A 23,833-nucleotide genomic window follows, 5' to 3' on the forward strand; every position below is an offset into this window, starting at 1 on the left:
TCCTAAAAAGAAGGGCTGCTTGGGCGGTGTTTCGCTCCTTGTCTGTCGTTAAAGACACATCTGACTGCCAGACTGCCTCACATTAACCAGGTAAAGACCCTCTGTAAACATACAGTAACAACCTATAGCAGGTAAAGAGCCCATCTAATAGCCTGTTACAGAATCACTTACCATACCCCTGCTGTGGAAAGGCTGTTTTAACCAAATAAGAATTCTCTACCTCCCTACTGGGCCTTCTTCTTCTCTTCCTTCACTTCATACTTCCTTCTTACCTCCATCAGCTATGCTTCTCTACCTCCTTCCCTCCCTCCATTCCTCTCCTATCTTCATCAGCACTTCCTTTTCTGCTTCCTCTCCTCCCTTCCTCTCCTGCCTTCCTCTATAACTCCAACTCTCTTTTGATTCTCTCTGTTTCTCTAAAAGCTAATAGAAATATACTTCAGTTCACCATGGAGCCTCACAAGTTGTTGTCATGGTGACTTTAGTTTCCTTACAGTGTGTGTGTGCATGCCTGCGTATGTGTGTATACAGAGCTCGTACACTGTAAACTCCAAGGCATTTTTAACTCAAATACTTATAGTAAGTTGAACTTCAAGTCAATGAAAAGTTATTATTACTTAAAATGAGAAGTCATGTCAACTCAATTTTTTATTTATTATGATTTTTTTTAAATCCCAGCATGCTCTACTGCAGGTCGATAAAAAAAAAAAAAGGTTTTTAATAGCTGTGGTTTTGCATGTACATTGAGTGATTGGTTGATTAATCTTATGCTACACAAAGATAAATAACAGAAATTGTTCTAAACTAATCCAATCATTTAGTTACATTTGTCGCACACGTTACTGAAATGATTGTTCCAGTTTAAATGTCTTAGGTAGTCTCCTCACACTGTTCCTAACACTGGCAGTCATTATGAATGCAGGTTGCAGGTGAATAAAAATGTAAACTGTTGGGTGTTCTAACTCTGGCTGGATTCCAATAGGAATTACATGTCACTTCGAGGTAGGGTTGCAAAATGTCAATACATTTCCCATGTTTTCCAGAAAGCCCATTTGGAAGATTTCTGGAAATCTTTCAACCAGGAATTTTTTTGAGGATCTGAGAATTTTGGAAAAAACACAAAACTTTCAACCCTACTTGCAGGCCTGATGAGGCCTGTAAACCACAGGTTTATGGCCACTGTATTAGGTTAAAGCACAGCCACATGAGATTTGTAATGTATGGTCATAAAGAGTTTAATTATAATGATACAATTTACCTAGGAATTGAATTGTTAACAAATTCAACAACCATGTCTCTGTCACTAACAAATACAGTCGACGTACCGATTCCATGGCATAGTGTTTCTGAACTGATACGCAAAAATAATGATACAATTTACCTAGGAATTGAATTGTTAACAAATTCAACAACCATGTCTCTGTCACTAACAAATACAGTCGACCTACCGATTCCATGGCATAGTGTTTATGAACTGATGCGCAAAACGACGCCGGATTCAAAACTTAGAATCTTTCATTTTAAATTATTATATACAATTCTTGCTACCAATAGAATGTTATTTGTATGGGGGATACAATCTTCCCAGCTCTGCAGATTTGGCTGTGAAGAGACAGAATCATTAGATAATTTGTTTTGGTACTGTCCATTTGTAGCTTGTTTCTGGACACAGGTCCAGCAATGGCTGAAGGATTGCAATATTGGCATGGAGCAGGCCGTGCAGATAGCACTACTGGGTGATCTGAAAAATCATAGTCAATCGATCAATAATATAATAATACTTTCAGCAAAGATGTTTATTTTCAATTCACAAACTGTAGAAACAATGACAATAGAAAGGTTCAGAACTTTTGTAAAACATCACAGTACAGTTGAAAAATATATGGCAAACAGAAATCCAATATGGATGGTGTTAAGAGATAGATGGGAGGTGTTGAATGGAGCTGAAGGATGGGACTAATAACAACAACTAATAACAACAAGATAACTAGTGTAAGACATGCTGTGTCCATAATAAGTATATAGGTTATACAGTGCTATGAAAAAATATTTGCCCCCTTTCTAATGTTCTCTACTTTTCCATATTGGTGATACTGAATGTTATCAGATCTTCAACCAAAACCTAATATTAGATAAAGTGAACATAAGTGAACAAATAACACAACAATTACATATTTATTTCATTTATTTCATAAACAAAGTTATGCAACACCCAATTCCCCTTTGTGAAAAAGTAATTGCCCCCTTACACTCAATAACTGGTTGTGCCACCTTTAGCTGCAATGACTCCAACCAAATGCTTCCTGTAGTTGTTGATCAGTCTCTCACGTCGCTGTGGAGGAATTTTGGCCCACTCTTCCATGCAGAACTGCTTTAACTCAGTGACGTGTGGGTTTTCAAGCATGAACTGCTCGTTTCAAGTCCTGCCACAACATCTCAATTGGGATTAGGTCTGGACTTTGACTAGGCCATTCCAAAACTTCCAATTTGTTGCTTTTTAGCTATTTTCATGTAGACTTGATTGTGTGTTTTGGATCATTGTCTTGCTGCATGACCCAGCTGCGCTTCAGCTTCAGCTCAAAGACGGATGGTCTGACATTCTCCTGTAGAATTCTCTGATACAGAGCAGAATTCATGGTTCCTTCTATTAAGGCAAGTCGTCCAGGTCCTGAGGCAGCAAAGCATCCCCAAACCATCACACCACCACCACCATGCTTGACCTTTGATATGATGTTCTTACTGTGGAATGCAGAGTTTGGTTTTCGCCAGGCATTACTGGAACCATGTCGTCCAAAAAGTTATACTTTTGAATCATCTGTCTATAGAACGTTTTACCAAGAGTCTTGATGATCATCCAGGTGATTTTTGGCAAACTTGAGTCAACTTTTTGGACAAGATGGGTCCCATTATGCCTGACGAAAACCAAAATTGCTAAAAAGCAACAAATTGGACGTTTTGGAATGAAAGTCCAGACCTAATCCCAATTGAGATGTTGTGGCAGGACTTGAAACGAGCAGTTCATGCTTGAAAACCCACACGTCACTGAGTTAAAGCAGTTCTGCATGGAAGAGTGGGCCAAAATTCCTCATTGCAGCTAAAGGTGGCACAACCAGTTATTGAGTGTAAGGGGGCAATTACTTTTTCACAAAGGAGAATTGGGTGTTGCATAACTTTGTTTATGAAATAAATATGTAATTGTTGTGTTATTTGTTCACTTATGTTTCCTTTATCTAATATTAGGTTTTGGTTGAAGATCTGATAACATTCAGTATCACAAATATGCAAAAGTAGAGAAAATTAGAAAGGAGGCAAATAGTTTTTCATAGCACTGTATATTGTGAGCTTTTGTGAAAGAGCACAGTTAGAAAGATATGGCATATAGAAGCATACCAGATGGACATCATGAAAATGATCGTAGGAAGTTCAGGAGTAAAAACAAACAAAATATAATTATTGACTGTGTCCATAAAATGTATATAGTATGTATAAGCATGAAGTAGAGGCCTAAGCATTGTTGTTCACTAGTTTACTCCAATTAGGGAAGGGATGGTGGGGTTGGAAAGTAATAAAGGGAAATATATATATTTTTAAACAATATGTACGTATATATATATATATATATATATGTATGTATGTATATGCGTATATGTATGTATGTGTATGTATGTGTATATATATATATATATATATATATATATATATATATATATATATATATATATACACTGAGGGATAACATTTTTTCATTTTGTACGTTTGCCCACTGACAAAGAAATAATCAGTCTATAATTGTAATGGTAGGTTTATTTGAACAGTGAGAGACAGAATAACAACAAGAAAATCCAGAAAAACGCATGTAAAAATTTTTATAAATTGATTTGCATTTTAATGAGGGAAATAAGTATTTGACCCTTCTGCAAAACATGACTTAGTACCTGGTGGCAAAACCCTTGTTGGCAATCACAGAAGTCAGATGTTTCTTGTAGTTGGCCACCAGGTTTGCACACATCTCAGGAGGGATTTTGTCCCACTTCTCTTTGCAGATCTTCTCCAAGTCATTAAGGTTTCGAGGCTGATGTTTGTCAACTCGAACCTTCAGCTCCCTCCACAGATTTTCTATGGGATTAGGGTCTGGAGACTGGCTAGGCCACTCCGGGACCTTAATGAGCTTCTTCTTGAGCCACTCCTTTGTTGCCTTGGCCGTTTGTTTTGGGTCATTGTCATGCTGGAATACCCATCCACGACCCATTTTCAATGCCCTGGCTGAGGGAAAGAGGTTCTCACCCAAGATTTGACGGTACATGGCCCCGTCCATCGTCCCTTTGATGCGGTGAAGCTGTCCTGTCCCCTTAGCAGAAAAACACCCCCAAAGCATAATGTTTCCACCTCCATGTTTGATTGTGGGGATGGTGTTCTTGGGGTCATAGGCAGCATTCCTCCTCCTCCAAACATGGCGAGTTGAGTTGGTGCCAAAGAGCTCAATTTTGGTCTCATCTGACCACAACACTTTCACCCAGTTCTCCTCTGAATCATTCAGATGTTCATTGGCAAACTTCAGACGGCCCTGTATATGTGCTTTCTTGAGCAGGGGGACCTTGCGGGCGCTGCAGGATTTCAGTCCTTCACGGCGTAGTGTGTTACCAATTGTTTTCTTGGTGACTATGGTCCCAGCTGCCTTGAGATCATTGACAATATCCTCCCGTGTAGTTCTGGGCTGATTCCTCACCGTTCTCATGATCATTCCAACTCCATGAGGTGAGATCTTGCATGGAGCCCCAGGCCGAGGGAGATTGACAGTTATTTTGTGTTTCTTCTTTTACGAATAATCGCACCCACTGTTGTCACCTTCTCACCAAGCTGCTTGGCGATGGTCTTGTAGCCCATTCCAGCCTTGTGTAGGTCTACAATCTTGTCCATGACATCCTTGGAGAGCTCTTTGGTCTTGGTCATGGTGGAGAGTTTGGAATCTGATTGATTGATTGCTTCTGTGGACAGGTGTCTTTTATACAGGTAACAAGCTGAGATTAGGAGCACATCATTTAAGAGTGTGCTCCTAATCTCAGCTCGTTACCTGTATAAAAGACACCTGGGAGCCAGAAATCTTTCTGATTGAGAGGGGGTCAAATACTTATTTCCCTCATTAAAATGCAAATCAATTTATAACATTTTTGACATGCGTTTTTCTGGATTTTTGTTGTTGTTATTCTGTCTCTCACTGTTCAAATAAACCTACCATAAAAATTATAGACTGATCATTTCTTTGTCATTGGGCAAACGTACAAAATCAGCAGGGGATCAAATACTTCTTTTCCCTCACTGTATATGCGAGAAAAAAGAAGAAGAAAAAAACATATGGGGGATTGGAAGTGATGCAGACAATTACATTGATGGAAGTTACAATCTATCTGCAATATTAAAGGTGATCTACCCCCTAAATAAAAAAATTAAAATAATAATAAAATAAAAAAGTGGGTGGTACCTCTACAAATCACTCGAAAAGGCAAGGCACACTGTGGGGGAGTTACTCAAGGTCACAGTGACTATCGGTTTGAGTAATGACTACAAAATCACTATAAGTAACTGTACTCAGAGACATTAAGTGCAATGGGTTTCCTCAAAAGTTTTGATTAATGACAGCACATTGGGATTTACAGTGTACCTCTTATTATTACCGAGATTAAGCTCTCATCTGTAAAGGCATTTATTAGCTGTGTGATTCAGGTTGGATTGAGGGGAAGGAAATACGGTCTATAATATAATTGGATAAGAGTGTCGTTTCACAGTCCCATGTTGCACATATATTAGGTTATGAATTATTAAGGGCATGCTAACATTTGGAAATGCCAATCATTATGTTTAATAACGTCTCCTGCGTCCGTCTTAATCAGTTGAGGAGTCAAGGCTGTTACACTATGTGTCCCCCAAATGGCACCCTATGGTCCCTAGTCAAAAGTAGTGCACTATATAGGGAATAGGGTGCCATTTGGGACTTAACCTATAGGTCTCACAGATATGGAAATATTGAACCCCTTTGTTAATTGATTATTTATAATCAAGCAGGGAAATGCTCAAATCCTGCCTTCCTGCCACTTTGGTATACCATAGGGTAAGAGCAACACACATGAACACATGCTTGCAGGCACATACACAAGCACTCACACATGTAAACACATACACACAAAGGCCCATGTAGCTGTGTACTGTATGGGTTGGATTTAGAGTGGAGAGTAAAGCCCCTCTTTTCTCTTCTCCAGGCTCTCTTTTTCATGCTTCTAAGACACATCCCATTAGCATATTTAAAGCTGTCTTTATAGGCAATGGCTGTTACCGTATGCATGCATTTGAATAGTTAGTTTGTTTCGTTAATTGCTTCAGGTTTCTCTTGGGGAGAAGGAATAAGGAAGTACACAGGGGATAAGAGGCAAAGGTAGGGCAAAGAAGAGGGAGTACACTCTAAAAAAATGCTGGGTTGTTTAGCAGACCCAACTGCTGGGTTGCAGGCGTTGGGTCACTTAGTTGGGTTGTTTTCTTTAAAAAGAGCAATGTTGGATTGTTGATGATGAGCTATTGAGATATGAGAGAAAAAAGGAATGTCCGTAACTCTGTTATGCTCCCATGGTGATTTAATCAGACGCACAAAAAACACAACGTTTCGATCTGAGTTGGAACTTTGTCAGGTCATGATGCTTACACAACTGTAAGAATTCCTTAAAGGATAACTTTTCTTTTTTACAACTACATAAAAAAAAATGATGTACTGTAAATCTAATATTATAGAAGGGTCCAGACCATTATTTTATGATTTCACGTTTTAGAGAAACTTACCCTGAACAGCAAATTGTGTAGTATGGGGGCCCCGAAAAAAACGAAATAGATCATTTTAGAAACAGCAAAGCTCTCCGTAAAGTGATGCAGGTCTTTAGATGTTGTACACATGAAATTGTGTGCTTCCAAAATGTATCCGCAATGTTATATTCCATTTTGTTGCGACTCGAGCGATACCTCTCCATCCATTTTACAGGTAACTGTCAAAATAAAGGAAACACTTGAGTAAAGGAAGGCTACAAAGTACACTGGACAAAAATATAAACGCAACATGCAACAATGTCAAAGATTTTACTGAGTAACAGTTCGTATAAGGAAATCAGTCAATTCATATAAATTCATTAGGCCCTAATCTATGGATTTCACATGATTGGGAATACAGATCTGCATCTGTTGGTCACAGATACCTAAACACCATTTGCATCAAGCAGTGCGACACATCTCCTTTGCATAGAGTTGATCAGACTGTTGATTGTGGCCTGTGGAATGTTGTCTCACTCCTCTTCAATGGCTATTCAAAGTTGCTGGATATTGGCGGGAACTGGAACATGTTGTCGTACACGTCAATCCAGAGCATCCCAAACATGCTCAATGGGTGACATGTCTGGTGAGTATGTAGGCCTGGAAGAACTGGGACATTTTCAGCTTCCAGGAATTGTCTACAGATCCTTGTGACATGGGGCCGGGCATAATCATGCTGAAACATGAGGTGACGGCGGCGGATGAATTGCACGACAATTGGCCTCAGGATCTCGTCACGGTATCTCTGTGTTTTCAAATTGCCATCAAAAAAATGCAATTGCGTTTGTTGTCTTCAGCTTATGCCTACCCATACCATAACCCAACTGCCACCATGGGGAACTCTGTTCACAACGTTGACATCAGGAAACCGCTCGCCCACATGAAGCCATACACACTATCTGCCATCTGCCCGGTACAGTTGAAACCGGGATTCATCCATGAAGAGCACACTTTTCCAGCATGCCAGTGGTCATCGAAGGTGAGCATTTGCCCACTGAAGTTATTTACGATGCCAAACTGCAGTCAGGTCAAGACCCTGGTGAAGACGAAGAGCACGCAGATGAGCTTCCCTGAGACAGTTTCTGACCTTTAGTGCAGAAATTCTTCTGTTATCCAAACCCACATTTTCATCAGCTGTCCAGGTGGATGGTCTCAGACGATCCCGCAGGTGAAGAAGCCAGATGTGGAGGTCCTGGGCTGGCGTGGTTACACGTGGTCTGCGGTTATGAGGCCGGTTGGACGTACTGCCAAATTCTCTCAAACGATGAGAAATTGCCAATCAATTATCTGTCTACTGCTCTGGTGGACATTCCTGCAGTTAGCATTGCACGCTCCCTCAAAACTTGACACAAATTGTTCGACAAAACTGCACATTTTAGAGTGGCCTTTTATTGTCCCCAGCAACAGGTGCACCTGTGTAATGATCATGCTGTTTAATCAGCTTCTTGATATGCCACACCTGTTGTCTGGACCTATGGCAGTCTCTATGGGGGTGCCACAGGGTTCAATTCTTGGGCCAACTCTTTTCTCTGTCTATATCAATGACGTCGCTCTTGCTGCTGGTGACTCTCAGATCCACCTCTACGCAGACGACACCATTTTGTATACATCTGGCCCTTCATTGGACACTGTGTTAACAAACCTCCAAACGAGCTTCAATGCCATACAACACTCCTTCAGTAGCCTCCAACTGCTCTTAAACACTAGTAAAACTAAATGCATGCTCTTCAACCGAACGCTGCTTGCACCCGCCCACCCGACTAGAATCACTACTCTCGACGGGTCTGACCTAGAGTATGTGGACAACTACAAATATCTAGGTGTCTGGTTAGACTGTAAACTCTCCTTCCAGACTCACATTAAGAATCTCCAATCCAAAGTTAAATCTAGAATCGGTTTCCTATTTCGCAACAAAGCCTCCTTCACTCATGCTGCCAAACATGCCCTCGTAAAACTGACTATCCTACCGATCCTTGACTTTGGCGATGTCATTTACAAAATAGCCTCCAACACTCTACTCAGCAAATTGGATGTAGTCTATCACAGTGCCATCCATTTTGTCTCCAAAGCCCCATATAATACCCACCACTGTGACCTGTACGCTCTTGTTGGCTGGTCCTCACTACATATTCGTCGCCAAACCCACTGGCTCCAGGCCATCTATAAATCACTGCTAGGCAAATCCTCGCCTTATCTTAGCTCATTGGTCACCATAGCAACACCCACCCGTAGTCTGCGCTCCAGCAGGTATATCTCACTGGTCATCCCCAAAGCCAACACCTCCTTTGGCCGCAATTCCTTCCAGTTCTCTGCTGCCAATGACTGGAACAAATTGCAAAAATCTCTGAAGCTGGAGACACTTATCTCCCTCACTAACTTTAAGCATCAGTTGTCAGAGCACCTTACCGATCACTGCACCTGTACACAGCCCATCTGAAATTAGCCCGCCCAACTACCTCATCCCTATATTGTTATTTATTTTGCTCATTTGTACCCCAGTATCTCTATTTGCACATCATCTCTTGCACATCTATCATTCCAGTGTTAATACTAATTGTAATTATTTTGCACTATAGCCTATTTATTGCCTTACCTCCATAACTTGCTACATTTGCACACACTGTATATATATGTATTTCTGTTGTATTTTTGACTTTGTTTTGTTTTACCCCATATGTAACTCTGTGTTGTTGTTTTTATCGCACTGCTTTGCTTTATCTTGGCCAGGTCGCAGTTGTAAATGAGAACTTGTTCTCAACTGGTTTACCTGGTTAAATAAAGGTGAAATAAAATAAAATAAATAAATAAAGGTCAATGTATTATCTTGGAGAAGGAGAAATGCTCACTAACAGGGATGTAAACAAATTTGAGAGAAATAAGCTTGATGTGCATTTGGACCATTTCTGGTATCTTTTATTTTAGCTCATGAAACATGGGACGAACACTTTACATTTTGCATTTTTGTTCAGTATATATTGAAAGCACGGGGTGCTTCCACACAGGAAGTTCCACACACTTCTATGCCTAGACGCATTGAAGCTGTTCTGGCGGCCCAATGCCCTATTAAGACACCATACAGTGGCTTGCTAAAGTATTCATCCCCCTTGGCGTTTTTCCTATTTTGTTGCATTACAACCGGTAATTTAAATGGATTTTTATTTGGATTTCATGTAATGGACATACACAAAATAGTCCAAATTGGTGAAGTGAAATGAAAAAAATCACTTGTTTCAAAAAAATATACAAAATAAATAACGGAAAAGCGATGCATGCATATGTATTCACCCCCTTTGCTATGAAGCCCCTAAATAAGATCTGGTGCAACCAATTACCTTCAGAAGTCACATAATTAGTTAAATAAAGTCCACTTCTGTGCAATCTAAATGTCACATGATCTGTCACATGATCTCAGCATATATATACCTGTTCTGAAAGGCCCCAGAGTCTGCAACACCACTAAGCAAGGGGCTCCACCAAGCAAGCGGCACCATGAAGACCAAGGAGCTCTCCAAACAGGTCAGGGACAAAGTTGTGGAGAAGTACATATCAGGGTTGGGTTCAAAAAAAATATCCAAAAACGTTGAACATCACACGGAGCATCATTTAATCCATTATTAAAAAATGGAAAGAATATGGCACCACAACAAACCTGCCAAGAGAGGGCGGCCCACCAAAACTCACAGACCACGCAAGGAAGGCATTAATCAGAAAGGCAAAAAAGAGACCAAAGATAACCCTGAAGGAGCTGCAAAGCTCCACAGCGGAGATTGGAGTATCTGTCCATAGAACATAGGCATGTGGGAGACTCCCCGAACATATGGAAGAAGGTACTCTGGTCAGATGAGACTAAGATTGAGCTTTTTGGCCATCAAGGAAAACGCTATGTCTGGCGCAAACCCAACACCTCTCATCACCCTGAGAACACCATCCCCACAGTGAAGCATGGTGGTGTGTTTTTCATCGGCAGGGACTGGGAAACTGATCAAAATTGAAGGAATGATGGATGGCGCTAAATACAGGGAAATTCTTGAGGGAAACCTGTTTCAGTCTTCCAAAGATTTGAGACTGTGACGGAGGTTCACCTTCCAGCACGACAATGACCCTAAACATACTACTAAAGCAACACTCGAGTGGTTTAAGGGGAAACATTTAAATGTCTCGGAATGGCCTAGTCAAAGCCCAGACCTCAATCTAATTGAGAATCTGTGGTATGACTAAAAGATTGCTGTACACCAGTGGAACCCATCCAACTTGAAGGAGCTGGAGCAGTTTTGCCTTGAAGAATGGGCAAAAATCCTAGTGGCAACAAAATAGGAAAAATGCCAAGGGGGGTGAATACTTTCGCAAGCCACTGTATATTCAGATTTTTTTTTTCTTTTGTAAATTGAAGTTGGTTGTGGATATACTTGATCAAGATGATCCTACAGATGATTTTACCATTATCCATTAGCCTTTACATATGTTTAAATCAGTGATTTTGACTGTAAAACGTCATATTTTGTTATTTCAGGGGGAATTGACCATGTATAGACCCATAAACTGAATTAGCTGAATATATGAACAAATATTTCATGTCAATAGGTTTGTTTCATGTCTCTTGCACAATGGTAGGTTTATCGGAGTATTGGGACATAGCCACAGGTGTAAACTTGGTTCGTATGGATATTTGGGCTGAGATATGCAGGTGTAGATCTGGTTTATATTAGTATTGGAGCTGAGGTGCAGGGGTATACATGGTTTACAGCTTATGAGTATTCAGGCTTCGGCACATTTAATCCTGTCTTAGTGGACTAATTGATATCAAGCACAGGTGCAGACTTTGTAGTTGTGTACATTGGAGCTGAAGTAAAGGTGTAGACCTGGTTTGTGTGAAATATAGAAGTACACCAATTGGTTGGACAATTGGGGCTGACATGTAGCAGTAGACTTGTTTTAAAAAATGTTTTTTAATCAATATTGGGTTAGATGTGCAGGTGTACACCTGGTTTGTAATAATGTTGAGGCTTGGGCACTGGGGTAGACCAGTTTTATATGCAGTGCCTTCGGAAAGTATTCAGACACCTTGACTTTTTCCACATTTTGTTACGTTACAGCCTTATTCTAAAATGGATGAAATTGTATTTTTTCTTCATCAATCTACACAAAATACCCCAAAATGATGAAGCAAAAACAGGTTTTTAGAAATGTTTGCAAATATATTAAAAATAAAAAATGGAAATATTACATTTACATAAGTAAATCAGACCCTTTATTCAGTACTTTGTTGAAGCACCTTTGGCAGCGATTACAGCCTCAAGTCTTCTTGGGTATGACGCTACAAGCTAGGCACACCTGTATTTGGGGAGTTTCTCCCATTATTCTCTGCAGATCCTCTCAAGCTCTGTCAGGTTGGATTGGGAGCTTCGTTGCACAGCTATTTTCAGGTCTCACCAGAGATGTTTGATCAGAATCAAGTCCTGGCTCTTGCTGGGTCACTGAAGGACGTTCAGAGACTTGTCCCCAAGCCACTCCTGCGTTGTCTTGGCTGTGTGGATCTCTATGTACTTGGTTCCATTCATCTTTCCCTCATCTTTCATCTCCCAGTCCCTGCTGCTGAAAAACATCCCCACAGCATGATGTTGCCACCACCATGCTTCACCGTAGTTCCATTTTGGTTTTATCAGACCTGACTAGTCTCCCGATCCTGACTAGTCTCCCAGTCCAACCAGCTGAAAAACATCTCCACAGCATGATGCTGCCACCACCATGCTTCACCGTAGGGATGGTGCCAGGTTTCCTCCAGACGTGACGATTGGCATTCAGGCCAAAGAGTTCAATCTTGGTTTCATCAGACCAGATAATCTTGTTTCTAGTGGTCTGAGAGTCTTTAGGTGCCTTTTGGCAAACTCCAAGCGAGCTGTCATGTGCCTTTTACTGAGGAGTGGCTTCCGTCTGGCCACTACCATAAAGGCCGGATTGGTGGCGTGCTGCAGAGATGGTTCAAAACTTCTTCCATTTAAGAATAAAGGAGGCCACTGTGTTCTTGGGGACCTTCAATGTTGAAGAAATTGTTTAAGATATGCAAATTACAGGGTTAGGTGCAGCGAATAGCTAGATATTGTCAGAGTGCGACGGTGAAATGCGGTAGGCGAAGTCAAACGCAGGACACAGAGCTTACTGGAAACGTACTTTACTCGAAAGTAACCAGAGTAGAAAAACAATCTCCACATAAGGAGGATTAAACAACCCGCACACGAAACACTGCCGATGACGAATACAATACAACATAATGGGGAACAGGTGTACACAATCAGGACAAAACAAGTCAAACACCGAAACATAGATCGGTGGCAGCTAGTACTCCGGGGACGACGAACGCCGAAGCCTGCCCGAGCAAGGAGGAGGAGCAGCCTCGGCTGATTCCGTGACAGATATAGGCTACTGTTGGTGACTTTGGGAATACAGGCCTAGGAAAAGTGGGTAACACGGCTGAGATAGACAAAGTAACAGGGATGAGGTGTATTGGCAAAGGAACTCGGGTCTATGAGTAACACATAGGGCATTTAGGACTGGGATATGGGTGTATCACTACTTGATTATATCAATATTAGGGTATTGGCATTGGGGTAACAGAGCTGGGGTGTGTGGGTGATTGGGTTTAGGTGTGTGTGTAAGTGGGCTGAGGAATAGGGGTAAATGTCTGTGAATTGCATTATAGGCAGAGCACTGTATGTTCCCATCGGTCACAATTGTGACTGGGAAAAAATAAAAAATATAAATAAAATCTATATGGATTCCATGTTAGGGTTACTAGTGTCATGAGATTTGCATAGTGATGTCTGCAAAAGATTTGGAAACAAATGTGTTAAATTAACCCATGTTTAGGTAATCCCAACAACCCAACATGTTGGATTATTCACCCAACCACCCTGGCTGGGTCAAAATAACCCAGCTTGTGTTCTGTCAAGTATTTACCCAGCTCTGGGTTACCAAATAACCCACATTGGGTTGATTTTAACCTAGCATTTTTTAATGTAGGGGAAGGATGAGAGGGAGATGTAGGGGGAAGACGGGAGGAGGAGGATGCGGGTTGAGAAAAAGTGGTCACGGGAGGAGGGGGAGGGGGCAGGGGGCGGAGGGAATAAGAGGTGGAGGAAGATGAGGAGGGGGAAAAGGAGGAGGGATGAGAGAGAGACATAGAGGAAGAGGGGAAGATGAGGGGATCTCGGGTTTCTGGAATTCCACAGCAGTTGATCTCTTTTGGGAGCACTTAGGGAGAGGATGGAAGATCAAATCAAATCAAATCAAATCACATTTTATTGGTCACATGCGCCGAATACAACAGGTGCAGACATTACAGTGAAATGCTTACTTACAGCCCTTAACCAACAGTGCATTTATTTTAAACAAAAAAAGTAAGAATAAAACAACAACAAAAAAGTGTTGAGAAAAAAAGAGCAGAAGTAAAAATAAAGTGACAGTAGGGAGGCTATATATACAATAGAATAAAGTGACAGTAGGGAGGCTATATATACAGGGGGTACCGTTGCATAGTCAATGTGCGGGGGGCACCGGCTAGTTGAGGTAGTTGAGGTAATATGTACATGTGGGTAGAGTTAAAGTGACTATGCATAAATACTTAACAGAGTAGCAGCAGCGTAAAAAGTATGGGGTGGGGGGGCAGTGCAAATAGTCCGGGTAGCCATGATTAGCTGTTCAGGAGTCTTATGGCTTGGGGGTAGAAGCTGTTGAGAAGTCTTTTGGACCTAGACTTGGCACTCCGGTACCGCTTGCCGTGCGGTAGCAGAGAGAACAGTCTATGACTAGGGTGACTGGAGTCTTTGACAATTTTGAGGGCCTTCCTCTGACACCGCCTGGTATAGAGGTCCTGGATGGCAGGGAGCTTTGCCCCTGTGATGTACTGGGCCGTACGCACTACCCTCTGTAGTGCCTTGCGGTCAGAGGCCAAGCAGTTGCCATACCAGGCGGTGATGCAACCTGTCAGGATGCTCTCGATGGTGCAGCTGTAGAATTTTTTGAGGATCTGAGGACCCATGCCAAATCTTTTTAGTCTCCTGAGGGGGAATAGGCTTTGTCGTGCCCTCTTCACGACTGTCTTGGTGTGTTTGGACCATGATAGTTCGTTGGTGATGTGGACACCAAGGAACTTGAAGCTCTCAACCTGTTCCACTACAGCCCCGTCGATGAGAATGGGGGCGTGCTCAGTCCTCTTTTTTTTCCTGTAGTCCACAATCATCTCCTTTGTCTTGGTCACGTTGAGGGAGAGGTTGTTGTCCTGGCACCACACGGCCAGATATCTGACCTCCTCCCTATAGGCTGTCTCATCGTTGTCGGTGATCAGGCCTACCACTGTTGTGTCGTCGGCAAACTTAATGATGGTGTTGGAGTCGTGCCTGGCCATGCAGTCATGGGTGAACAGAGAGTACAGGAGGGGACTGAGCACGCACCCCTGAGGGGCCCCCGTGTTGAGGATCAGTGTGGCAGATGTGTTGTTACCTACCCTTACCACCTGGGGGCGGCCCGTCAGGAAGTCCAGGATCCAGTTGCAGAGGGAGGTGTTTAGTCCCAGGATCCTTAGCTTAGTGATGAGCTTTGAGGGCACTATGGTGTTGAATGCTGAGCTGTAGTCAATGAATAGCATTCTCACGTAGGTGTTCCTCTTGTCCAGGTGGGAAAGGGCAGTGTGGAATGCGATAGAGATTGCATCATCTGTGGATCTGTTGGGCGGTATGCAAATTGGAGTGGGTCTAGGGTTTCTGGGATTATGCTGTTGATGTGAGCCATGACCAGTCTTTCAAAGCACTTCATGGCTACAGACGTCAGTGCCACGGGTCGGTAGTCATTTAGGCAGGTTATCTTAGAGTTCTTGGGCACGGGGACTATGGTGGTCTGCTTGAAACATGTTGGTATTACAGACTCAGTCAGGGACATGTTGAAAATGTCAGTGAAGACACTTGCCAGTTGGTCAGCACATGCTCGGAGTACACGTCCTGGTAATCCGTCTGGCCCTGCGGCCTTGTGAATGTTGACCTGCTTAAAAGTCTTACTCACATCGGCTACGGAGAGCGTGATCACATAGTCGTCCGGAACAGCTGGTGCTCTCATGCATGCTTCAGTGTTGCTTGCCTCGAAGCGAGCATAGAAGTGGTTTAGCTCGTCTGGTAGGCGTGTGTCACTGGGCAGCTCGCGGCTGTGCTTCCCTTTGTAGTCTGTAATAGTTTTCAAGCCCTGCCACATCCGACGAGCGTCAGAGCCAGTGTAGTATGATTCAATCTTAGACCTGTATTGACTCTTTGCCTGTTTGATGGTTCGTCGGAGGTCATAGCGGGATTTCTTATAAGCGTCCGGGTTAGAGTCCCGTTCCTTGAAAGCGGCAGCTCTACCCCTTTAGCTCAGTGCGGATGTTTCCTGTAATCCATGGCTTCTGGTTGGGGTATGTACGTGCGGTCACTGTGGGGACGACATCATCGATGCACTTATTGATGAAGCCAGTGACTGATGTGGTGTACTCCTCAATGCTGTCTGAAGAATCCCGGAACATGTTCCAGTCTGTGCTAGCAAAACAGTCCTGTAGCTTAGCATCTGCGTCATCTGACCACTTTTTTATTAGCCGAATCACTGGTGCTTCCTGCTTCAGTTTTTGCTTATAAGCAGGAATCAGGAGGATAGAGTTATGGTCAGATTTGCCAAATGGAGGGCGAGGGAGAGCTTTGTATGCGTCTCTGTGTGTGGAGTAAAGGTGGTCTAGAGTTTTTTCCCCTCTGGTTGCACATTTAACATGCTGGTAGAAATTAGGTAGAACGGATTTAAGTTTCCCTGCATTAAAGTCCCCTGCTACTAGGAGCGCTGCATCTGGATGAGCGTTTTCCTGTTGATTAATGGCCTTGTACAACTCATTCAGTGCAATCTTAATGCCAGCATTGGTTTGTGGTGGTAAATAGACAGCTATGAAAAATATAGATGAAAACTCTCTTGGTAAATAGTGTGGTCTGCAGCTTATCATAAGATACTCTACCTCAGGCGAGCAAAACCTTGAGACTTCCTTAGTATTTGATTTGGTGCACCAGCTGTTGTTTACAAATATACAGAGACCGCCACCCCTCGTCTTACCCGAGTCTGCCGTTCTGTCCTGCCGATGTAGCGTATAGCCTGCTAGCTGAATGTTATCATTGTCGCTCGTTCAGCCACGACTCCGTGAAACATAAGATATTACAGTTTTTAATGTCCCGTTGGTAGGATAACCGTAATCTTAAATCGTCCATTTTATTCTCCAAAGCTTGAACGTTGGCTAATAGGATTGATGGGAGAGGCAGTTTACTCGTTCGCCGTCGGATCCTTACAAGGCACCCCGACCTACGTCCCACGATATCTCCGTCTCTTCCTCACGCCGAATGACGGGGATCTGGGCCTTGTCGGGAGTCTGTAGAATATCCTTCGCGAACGCCTCGTTGAAGAAAAAGTGTTCGTCAACGCGAGGTGAGTAATCGCTGTCCTGATATCCAGAAGCTCTCTTTGGTTATAAGAGACGATGGCAGAAACATTATGTACAAAATAAATTACAAATAACGCGGAAAAACACACATAATAGTACAATTGGTTAGAGGGCTGTAAAACGGCAGCCATCTTCTTCCGGCGCTGTTCTTCCACCGAGAGGAGGTTCAAAGAAAAATCCTGCATGAGACAAATCCCTGTGTGTGTGCAGGGGCGGACTGGCAATCTGGTTATTCGGGCAAATGCCAGATAGACTGGCCCATTCTAACTTGGGTTTTCTGAAAAATTATCATTATCTCGCTAGTAATGGGGGCCTCAAGGAAGAGCTGGGCCGGTGTGTGGGCCTCAATAAAAAAAATGTGCCGGTGCATTAGAAATGCCTGCACCGATTTCTGATCCCAGTCCGGCCCTGTGTGTGTGTGTGTGTGTGTGTATGTGTGTGTGTGTGTGTGTGTATGTGTGTATGTGTGTATGTGTGCCTGCAGTGAGATTCCTGTGAAATCAAAACTATTTTGCATAAGGCTTTGCAGAAACATATTTTGCAAAACACAGAGATGCCTGGCGAATCAGCTTCCAGTCTGAGGCTGAAAGACCAATAATCCTTCAGAAGCGCTCAGTGTGTTGTCCTACAGGCATCCTGGACCCCCAGACTGACTCCATCTTACAGGTTTATGTTCCTGGTTTCTTCTGTCTCAGCTGGCCCTAATACAGTATATGGACTATGGCTGGGGTATTTAACTCTTACCCTACGAGGTCCGGAGGTCCTGCTTGTTTTCTGTTCTAGCTGATAATGAATTGCACACACCTGGTGTCCCAGGTCTAAATTAGTCCCTGATTAGACAATGGAAAAAAAGCAGTGGAACTGGATTCGAGGTCCAGAGTTGAGTTTTAGGGGTCTATGGTGTGTGTCTGTATGGTCTATGGCCTATGGCTTATGGTCTAGGCCCAGAGCTGCCAGCCCAAGAAAAGCTCATGATATGCAGATCAAGCTCTCTTCCATTGCATGGGGAAGGCCTTCTGCATATATTAACTTTCCTATTTGGCTTATCTCTGCTTCTCTGCTTCTCTCCTCCATCCTTATGCAGCCGCTTCCAGACCTCCTTCTGTTTGCCTACTTTACCACTCTACCCCCTACCTCACTCATGAGAGAACCCAGATACCTGAACAAATCGCTACGTATTCATAGCACCCCACTTGGAATATGTGTGTGTGTGTGTGTGTGCGTGTGTGTTTGTGTGTGCGTGCATGTGTTTCTCAGGAAGGCTGTAATCCAGAGTATTTACCTGAGTGTGGAAGATCAGAAGAGTGTAAGAGTGTGTTATTAGATTCCCACCCAGCCAGCTTTGAAATCAGACTACCCACATGAAAAAATACTATAGTATGCTATGGTATAAATAGTATAGTATTCACTGTAGTGTTTTTGCAGACTTTACTGTAGTATTCACTGTAGCTTTTTACATTTACATTTTAGTCATTTAACAGACGCTCTTATCCAGAGCGACTTACAATTAGTTAGTGCATAAATTTTCATACTGGCCCCCCGTGGGAAGCGAACCCACAATCCTGGCGTTGCAAGTGCCATGCTCTACCAACTGAGCTACAGGGGACTTTTTCTGTAGTATTCACTGTAGTATACTGTAGTATTTACAATTACATATTGTATAAATACTGTAGTTAAAGAAAACTGTAGTATATACTATAGTAATTCATGTAGTGTTTTTGCGGATTGTAGTATACTGTAGTATTTACGTTAGTGATTTTGCAGACTACTATACTGTAGTGTTTTTTGCAGACTAATATACTGCAGTGTTTTGCAGACTGTAGTATACTCCAGTATTTCCCATGGTGTTTTTATTTTGTTATCTTTGACAAGTAGAGGCTTTCTCCTTCAGGAAACCTACTGAAGTAACACTAACACAGCTAATTTTCCATAGCCTATTTGCAAATAGAACTGGGGACTGAATGAATAGTTCAGCACTTCTGGACTTTACTAGAACCTGTAGAGCACACAATATATCGTCTGTACTTGGCATGCAGGTTTCTCACTTATGGGTGGCACAAATTGCGATATGGGGGAGGAGAATGGGCAGAGTATATGCAAATTAAATACTGTAGTATTTACTATAGTTAAGAAGTTTAGTGTTTTTGCAGACATTACTGTAGTATTTACTACAGTGTTTTGCTTTTTGCAAATAATATTATACTATTTACTATAACATACTATAGTAAGTACTACACATGATCGAGGGAAACTACAGTGTAATATAGTATTCTACAGTATACTACAGTTTACCGTAGAATTCTATAATAAGTACTGTAGAATTCTATAGTAAATTATACTGTAGTTTTTTTTCATGTGGATACTTTAAACGGAATCTAATCCCTCCAGTCTACACTGTGTGTATGGATGCCTGAGCTCACACCATGGGTAATTTACAGGACTTCACGATCACTGGATGGTAAGGCTGATCTAACTATCTACCAGTAATATTACCTTTAATCCAACATTTTGATATGAGCAATAGCTTGAAGTTGAAATAGTGTTGGTGCAAAGAGAGTGTTAGTAGTAGGTAAAAAGATGGAAAGAGGGGTTTAGGAGTTTAGGCTTCAACTTGGGTAAACAGGGATTTGATTTATGTTTAGTGTTGGCAACTTAAATGCTGTCAGTGGTGTTTCTGTGTTTAAATTCACTTTGAGATAAACAACGTTGTTTCTCATACTGAATACCTTAGAGAGTGTTACAGCATTGGCCTGCACAGTGGCATTTCCTGAGGGTATTGACAGTGTGCGTGTGTGTGTTGTCAGGTGGTGTGGTTAATGTTATCGCTTTTACTCAGTGTGCAATAGTGTTGTCCCTAAGGGAGGTTGGGCATGCGGTGTAGCAGGATTATCTATAAAGAATAAGCCCATTTAAGTACAGTGCCACAGGCCAGAACATAACATAAGCATTATGTCCTCCTTATTCATTCATACCCACACTGCCATTGCCCCTACCCGCAGCGCTCTGAGTAATCCATTACACAAACACACACGCACATACACACACACACATACAAGCAAGCACAGACTCAACACATACAACAACCTCTCCCTCAATGTGATCAAGACAAAGGAGATGATTGTGGACTACAGGAAAAAGAAGAGGATCGAGCACGCCCCCATTCTCATACTGACAGTGCACCTGGTCCAGAATAGTTCTACTAGCATTAATTAGGTGTCTGCAGCTGCCTAGAGCAGAGAGATGATAATGCTGATATGACATACAATGCCCAGGGACCTGGGTGTGTGCGTGCGTGCATGTGTGTCTGTGCATGTATGCGTGTGTGTACGCAGAGAATACATAGTTATGGATCGCAGTAAATTGCTGCTGTTCGTGCAATGTCATTCTCAGATAGAGCCTCATTAGATCACCAGAAACTGATGCGATACATATACTCAGTGGCCAGTTTATTAGGTACACCCATCTAGTACCGGGTCGGACTCCCCTTTGCCTCCAGAACAGCCTGAATTCTTCAGGGCATGGAAAAGTTGCTCAATTGGTATCAAGGGACCTAACTTGTGCCAGGAAATAATTCTCCACACCATTACACCACTACCACCAGCCTGTACTGTTGACACCAGGCAGGATGGGGCCATGGACTCATGCTGCTTATGCCAAATCCTGACTCTACCATCAGCATTACGCAACAGGTACCGGGATTCATCGGACCAGGTGATGTTTTTCCACTCCTCAATTGTCCAGTGTTGGTGACCGCGTGCCCGCTGGAGCCGCTTCTTCTTGTTTTTAGCTGATAGGTGTGGAACCTGGTGTGGTCGTCTGCTGCAATAGCCCATCCGTGACAAGTTGTGCGTTCCGAGATGCCGTTCTACACACCATTGTTGTGCTGCGCCATTATTTGCCTGTTTGTGGCCCACCTGTTAGCTTGAACGATTCTTGCCACCATCCTTCGACCTCTCATCAACGAGCTAGACACCGTCGTACGTGAAAAGCCCAGGAGGCCGGAAGTTTCTGAGATACTGGAACTGGCGCACCTGGCACCGGCGATCATACCACGCTCAAAGTCGCTTGGGTCACTCGTTTTGCCTATTTTAAGATTAAATCGAACAGTAACTGAATACCTCGATGCCTGCCTGCTTTATATAGCAAGCCACGGCCACGTGACTCACTGTCTGTAGGAGAGAACCATTTTCGTGAACAGGGTGGTGTACCTAATAAACTGAGTGTATATATGCAAGACAGCACTACAAGAATAGTCTTCTCCTGACATCACATTGTTTACCCAATAGGAGGCTGGAAAGACAAGTAAAAAATATTTATGGAGACAAGGTGAGGTATTGAAAGGTATTGAAAACAGAGGTGCCAATAATAGCTCAGTATTTGTGTTATTTATTTTATACAGCCTTTTTGGCTTATCTTTATCAAGTGTGCCAATAACTTTGGACCTGACTGTATGTGTGCGTGTACCACATTGGTGCGTATATGTGTGCATGCAAATGTGTGTGTGTGTAATAGAGACAGAGACAGAGAGAGAGAGAGAGAGAGAGAGAGAGACAGAGAGAGAGCGAGAGAGAGAGAGAGAGAGAGAGAGAGAGAGAGAGAGAGAGAGAGAGAGAGAGAGAGAGAGAGAGAGAGAGAGAGAGAGAGAGAGAGAGAGAGAGAGAGAGAGAGAGAGAGAGAGAGGTAGAGAGAGGTAGAGTAGAGTAGAGAGAGGTAGAGTAGAGTTGGGAGCCTTCTCATGCTGTGACAGCGGTGTCCGGGAAACACTCTCTCTGGCAGGTTGATGGCACCACAAGTTAAAACAGTTCCTTTTTAACGAGCAACTTTCTCACATATTGGCTCAGTGTGGGAGTATGAATGTGAGAGAGACAAAGACAGAGAGAGGAGAGAGGGGTTTTCCCTGTGCCTGTCAGTCTATTTTGATGCTGTGCTGGGCAGCTCTATATTGGGCAGCCTAGTTGTCCTTGAGAGAACCTGCAGAGAAAGTCCATCTCTAGGGACCAGGGGCACTCTTAGAAAAAAAGGTGCTAAGTAGAACCATACAGGGTTTTTCGGTTTGTCCCCATAGGCAGTGGTGGAAAAAGTACCCAATTGTCATACTTGAGTAAAAGTAAAGATACCTTAATAGAAAATGTAAGTGCTCAAATATATTTAAGTATCAAAAGTAAAAGTAAAAGTATAAATAGTTTCAAATTCCTTATATTAAGCAAACCAGATGGCACCATTTTCTTTTTTTTCTTTTTGTTTACGGATAGCCAGGGGCACACTCCAACACTTAGTCATAATTTACAAATGAAGCATTTGTGTTTAGTGAGTCCACTAGATCAGAGGCAGTAGGGATAACCAGGGATGTTCTCTTGATAGGTGTGTGAATTGCACCCTTGTCCTGTCCTGCTAAGCATTCAAAATGTAACAAGTACTTTTGATTGTCACGGAAGTCACATTATGCTGGCTTGCAAAGTAATGTGAATTCCTATTGGAATCCAGCCAGAGTTAAGATATCCAACAAGTGGAATTGTTAATCACCCACAAACTGCATTCAGGAAAATGTAATACTGAGACTACCTCAATCATCTAACCCGGAACAACCATCTAAGTAACGGGTGCAATAAATCAAATTCAAATCAAATTCAAATCACATTTTATTTGTCACATACACGTGTTTAGCAGATGTTATAGCGGATGTAGCGAAATGCTTGTGCTTCTAGCTCCGACAGTGCAGTTATATCTAATAAGTAATATCTAACAGTTTCCCAACATATACCCAATACACACAAAACTAGTAAGGAATGGGATTTAAGAATATATACATATACAGTTGAAGTCGGAAGTTTACATACACTTAGGTTGGAGTCATTAAAACTCGTTTTTCAACCACTCCACAAATGTCTTGTTAACAAACTATAGTTTTGGCAAGTCGGTTAGGACATCTACTTTGTGCATGACACAAGTAATTTTTCCAACAATTGTTTACAGACAGATTATTTCACTTATAATTCACTGTATCACAATTCCAGTGGGTCAGAAGTTCACATATATAACTCTGTGTTGTTGTTTCTATCGCACTGCTTTGCTTTATCTTGGCCAGGTCGCAGTTGTAAATGAGAACTTGTTCTCAACTGGCTTACCTGGTTAAATAAAGGTGAAATAAATAAATAAACATACACCAAGTTGACTGTGCCTTTAAACAGCTTGGAAAATTCCAGAAAATGATGTCATGGCTTTAGAAGCTTCTGATAGGCTAATTGACATAATTTGAGTCAATTGGAGGTGTACCTGTGGATGTATTTCAAGGCCTACCTTCAAACTCAGTGCCTCTTTCCTCATAGGAAAATCAAAAGAAATCAGCCGACCTCAGAAAGAAATGTGTAGACCTCCACAAGTCTGGTTCATCCTTGGGAGCAATTTCCAAACACCTGAAGGTACAACGTTCATCTGTACAAACAATAGTACGCAAGTATAAACACCATGGGACCACGCAGCCGTCATATCACTCAA

The sequence above is a fragment of the Coregonus clupeaformis genome, chromosome 26 (assembly GCF_020615455.1).
Source record: "Coregonus clupeaformis isolate EN_2021a chromosome 26, ASM2061545v1, whole genome shotgun sequence".
NCBI lineage: Eukaryota > Metazoa > Chordata > Actinopteri > Salmoniformes > Salmonidae > Coregonus > Coregonus clupeaformis.